Source organism: Lutra lutra, chromosome X (genome assembly GCF_902655055.1).
Source record: "Lutra lutra chromosome X, mLutLut1.2, whole genome shotgun sequence".
NCBI lineage: Eukaryota > Metazoa > Chordata > Mammalia > Carnivora > Mustelidae > Lutra > Lutra lutra.
In genome coordinates, this window is record NC_062296.1 from 45,544,810 (window position 1) to 45,550,622 (window position 5,813).

A 5,813-nucleotide genomic window follows, 5' to 3' on the forward strand; every position below is an offset into this window, starting at 1 on the left:
GATTGGATAAAAAGACAGGACCCATCCATATGCTGTCTACAAGAGATGCATATTGAACCTAAATATACATCCAGACTGAAAGTGAAGGGATGGAGAACTGTCTTTCATACCATGGGCCACAAAAGAAACCTGGGGCAGCAATTCTCATATCAGATAAATTGGGTTTTAAGCTAAAGACTGTAGTTAGAGATACAGAAGAACTCTATATTATTCTTAATGGGTCTATCCAACAAGAAGATCTAACAATTGTAAATATCTATGCCCCCAACATGGGAAAAGCCCACTACATAAGCCAACTCTTAACCAAATAAAGAGACATATTGATAAAAATACATTAATTGTGGGAGACCTTAACACTCCACTCTCAGCAACAGACAGACCAACTAAGCAGAAAATCAACAAACAAGGGCTTTGAATGACACACTGGACAAGATGGACCACATAGATATAGAGAGAGCATTCCACCCTAAAACAACAGAATACTCATTCTTCTCAAGCACACATGGAATTTTCTCCAGAATAGACCACATACTGGGTCACAAATCAGGCCGCAACCAATTCTAAAAGCTTGAGATTATTCCCTGCAGATTCTCAGGCCACAATGGTTTGAACCTGGAACTCAATCACAAGAAAAATTTTGGAAGAAATTCAAACACTTGGAAGCTAAAGACCATCCTGCCTAAGAATGTTTGGGTCAATCAGGAAATCAAAGAAGAACTTAATCAATTCATGGAAACCAATGAGAACAAAGACACATTGATTCATTTTCATTTATTTCTGCCCTAATTTTCATTATTTTCTTACTTTTCCTGGTTTTGGACTTTGTTTGTTCTTATTTTTCTAGTTCCTTTATATGTAAGGTTATGTTGTTTATTTGAGATTTGTGTTGCTTCTTGAGGTAGGCCAACATGGCTAGAAACTTCCCTCTTAAAACCCTCTCAACACACACACACACAAAAACAGCAGCCATGGAAAGGGATGCCTAGTTCTTAAAAATTTGGTCTTTGCTGAGCAATAATATTGATTAAATGGACAAACCCTGATTCTGTGTGAGTGATTGAACTTCAGCCTGGCCTGGCCTGCTTGGGGAATCCCACGTCTGTTGCAACCCCAGGGGAGGGCCTGCCAACTAGAAGATGCTGTGTACTTGTGTGAAGAATTTCTCACTAGAGAGTTTTCTGATGCCGAAGGATGACACTCCTCCCTGCAGCCACTGTAGATGTGCTTGTAATTACAGCCAATGCTAAAGCCAGAATGTCCACATGAAATTCCACACTCACCTGTCACTGATCTCTATCTGAATGTGCCATGGAGCTCTCTCACCCAGCTCCTCAGTGCAGCACAGCCCCACCGTGACCCTCCCTCAGCACAATTTCACTCTTTGTGGGATTAGAATTGGTTGCTGTATCCCAAAGACTTTGGGCTGTTGTGTTTTTATTTTCATTTGTTTCCATGTATTTTTTTTTATTTCTTCTTTGATTTGTTGTTTGACACCCTCATTGTTTGACAGCATGTTATTTAACTTCCATGTATTGGTGCTCTTTCCATATTTTTCCTTGTGGTTTTTTTTTCTAGTTTCCTAGTATTATTGTCAGAAAAGATGTATGGAATGACTTCCCTGTTTTTGAATTTGTTGTTACTTGTTTTGTGGCCTAATATGTGATCTATTCTGGGGAATGTTCCATTTACACTTGAAAATTATGTGAATTCTGCTGTTTCTGGATGGAATGTTCTTACCATATTTGTTAAATTTGTCTGGTCCTGTGTCATTCATAGCCACTGTTTCCTTGTTTATTTTCTGTTTTGATGATCTGTCCATTGATGTAAGAGGGGTGTTACAGTCCCCTACTATTACTGCTTTATAATCAATTACTTCCTTTCATTTGTTACTAACTACTTGATATATTTGGGTCCTCCCATGCTAGGTACATAAATATTTATAATTGTTATGTCTTTTTGTTGGATTTTCCCTTTAAGGATTATTTAGTGTTCTTCTTTGTCTCTTGTTACAGTCTTCTTTTAAAGTCTATTTTGTTCAAAATCAAAACAAGTAAAATAAAAATTAAAATTAAAAATTAAAAAAATAAAGACTATTCAGTCAGAAAGACAAATTCTATATGATATCACTCATATGTGGAATTTAAGAAACAACAAAGAAGCCAACAGAAGAAAACAGAGAGAGGGAGGCAAAACAAGGAACAGACTCTTAACTCTAAAGAACAAACTGGGGTTTACCAGACGGGGGGTGGGGGTGGGGGGAAGGATGGGTTAAATAGGTGATGGGGATTTAGGAGTGTACTTGTCATGATGAGCACTGGGTATTGTATGGAAGTGTTGAATTACTATATTGTACACCTGAAAACAATAATAATACTATAATTTAAATAACTGGAATTTGAATAAAAATTTTTTTAAAATATAAAGTAAAACAGAAAAAAATAAAGCTATTTTGTCTGATATAAATGTTGCTATTCTGGCTTTATTTTCATATCTATTTGCATAATAAATGTTCCTCCATCCCTTCATTTTTGATCTGCATCTGACGTTAGGTCTGAAATGAGTCTTTTGTAGCCAGCATACAGATGGCTCTTGTGGGTTTTTTTATTCATAACATCACCCTATATCTTTTGATCAGAATGTTTAATCTATTTACATTCACAGTAATTATTGATAGGTATGTATTTATTGCCATTTTGGTACTTGTTTTATGGTTGCTTCTGTAGTTTTTTTCCTCTTCTCGTGGAATTAGTTGGCTTTTAAAATTTCTTAAGGACTCTCCACACCGTTTTCCAAAGTGACTGTACCAACTTTCATTCCCACCAACCGTGTAAGAGGATTCCCCTTTCTCCACATCCTCTCCAACACTTGTTGTTTGCTGTCTTGTTAATTTTGGCCATTCTAACTGGCGTAAGATGGTATCTCAATGGGGTTTTGATTTGAATCTCCCTGATGACTAATGATGATGAACATTTTTTCTTGTGTCTGTTAGCCATTTTTATGTCTTCATTGGAGAAGTGTTTGTTCATGTCTTCTGTCCATTTTTTGACATGATTATCTGTTTTTTTGAGTGTTGAGTTTGAGGAGTTCTTCATAGATCTTGGATATCAGCCCTGTCTGTAGTGTCATTTGCAAATATCTTCTCTTGTTCTGTGGGTTTCCTCTACCTCTACTCTGACCCTACAATTGCACTACTATTTACCCCAAAGATACAGATGTAATGAAAAGAAGGGCCATATGTACCTCAATGTTCATAGCAGCAATGGCCACAGTTGCCAAACTGTGGAAAGAGCCAAGGTGCCCTTCAATGGACAAATGGATAAAGAAGATATGGTCCAAATATACAATGGAATATTATGCCTCCATCAGAAAGGATGAATAACCAACTTTTGTGTCAACATGGATGGGACTGGAGGAGATTATGCTAAGTGAAATAAGTCAAGCATAGAGAGTCAATTATCATATGATTTCACTTACTTGTGGAGCATAAGGAATAACACGGAGGATACTGGGAGACTGAGAGGAGAAGTGAATTGGGGGAAATTGGAGGGGGAGACAAAGCACGAGATTACACAGTCTCTGAGAAACAAACTGAGGGTTTGGGAGGGTAGCGGGGCTGGGGGTTAGGTGAGCCTGGTGGTGGGTATTAAGGAGGGCATGTATTACATGGAGCACTGGGTGTGGTACATAAACAATGAATCTTGGAACACTGAAAAAATTAAATTTAATTTAAAAAAATAGTTGGCTTTTCTTAGTGATATACTTGGATTCTTTTCAATTTATTTTTTGCATGCCTCTTGGCTACCATTCAATTTGTGTGACATCTTCTCTATAGAGTAGTTTATATTAAGTTAATGGTTGCTTAAATTTGAACCATTCTTTACTCTTCTTCTCCCCATATTCCAGGTATATGGTGTCATACTTACATTCTTTTATTTTGGGAGTTCCTTGACAGATTTTTCTGATATACCTATTTTTACTGGGTTTGTGCTTTGATTAGTCTTTCTTATGGTCTTTGTTTCCCACTCAGTGTCCCTTGTAAGATATTTTGTAGTAATTCTTTAGTGGTCATGAATTCTTTTAACTTTTATTTTTCTGGGAAACTCTTTATCTCTCCTTCTATTCTGAAGGATAGCCTTGCTGGACAGAGTATTCTAGGCTACAGATTTTTCCTTTTAATCACTTTGAGTATATGCCACTCCATTTTGGCCCACGGACTATGCTGAAAAATCAGCTCATAATACAATGGGGTTTCCCTTGTATACAATTATTTCTTTTCTCTTGCTGCTTTTAAAATTCTTTCTTTATCTCTACTTTTTATCATCTTAATTACTATGTCTCCTAGTCCAGACTTCCTTGGGTTAGTTTTGTTAGGGGATTTCGGTGCCTCCTGGATCTGGATTTCTGTTTCCTCTCCCAGGCTCAGGAAGTTTTCAGCTATTACTTCTTCAGATAAATTTTCTGCCCCATTTTTTTTCTCTTTTTCTTCTGGAATACCTATAATGTGAATGTTATTACACTTGATGGTATTCCTGATTTCCCTAAATCTATTCTCATTTTCCATTTTTTTTCCTCACCTGCTCCACTTGGTTTCTTTCCATTACTCTGTCCTCCAGGTCACTGATTCCATCTTCTACTTCATCTGCTCTATCTATTCCATCTAGTGCATTTTTAATTAAATTTATTATGTTCTTCATCTCTGGTTGGCTGATTTTTTAAAAATCTCATTTGTAAGGCTCTTGCTGATGTCCTCCACTCTCCTCTCAAGTCCAGTGAGTATCTTTATGATCATTACTTTAATTATCTATCAGGCATATTACTTGTCTCTGTTTTTCTTATGTCTCTTGCTGTGATTTTATCCTGTTCTTTCATCTGGAACATATTCCTCTTTCTCCTCATTTTGTCTAATGATATATGTCTGTTACTCTGTGTTAGGAAAAGCAGCTACATATCCCGCATTTGAAAGTAATGGTCTTATGAAGAAGAGGTCCTATGGTGCCCTGTGATGCAGTGCCCTGTTCACCAGAACCTGGCACTTTATGTGTGTCTCCTGTGTGTGATGCATCCACCTTGTTATTGTGGCTGAACTAATTTTTCCTTCAGTCTTGTCATCTGCAATGGCTTCCTTTGCTTCTTGTGTGGATTGTTTGGTCCCTGCAGTGCTTGTGGGTCAGTCTGGGGATACCTTGGGCTTGAGTTGAATCAGACCAGGTGTTTACCATAGATGCAGTAGCACCAAACTGAGTGCTAATAATACAGGACATTTTCCCTGTATTGTCCTTTGAATATCCTTTGTTCTTAGGCAGTGCCTGCAGTCAGACCAGTTGTTTTCCTCCAAATCACTGCTGGGGCACCCATCTGACTCTTGTGTGTGGTTATATTTCACTCTCTCTGGGCAGGAGTCACTTTGGAGTTGTGCCGGCCATTGTAGGGACTGAATGCAAACTACCAAACATGTAGCACTTCCCTGTATGGGATCTGGCCAAGAGTATGTTTGAGAGAGAAGATCTGCTGAAGCACATTCCAGTGGGGAGCCGGGCATCAATACAGTGGTGCTAGGAAGCTTTGCACCCCATGCTCTTCTGCAGGCCAGGCCCTGTGTCTGCAGAGGACAGAAGACAATGTTATCAAACTTTTCACACAGCAGTTCCTCTGTGGGAGATGTCCTGAAGTACCTAGACTGAGCCAGGTTGTCAGGAGGCATCAGTTGGTGGAAGCACAACATGGAGGGGCAGGGCAGGAATACTAGCAATTTAGATAGCAAGTCTCTCAGGTGGTCATGTGTTTACACTGGGGGCTAGGACAGGGAAATTGTG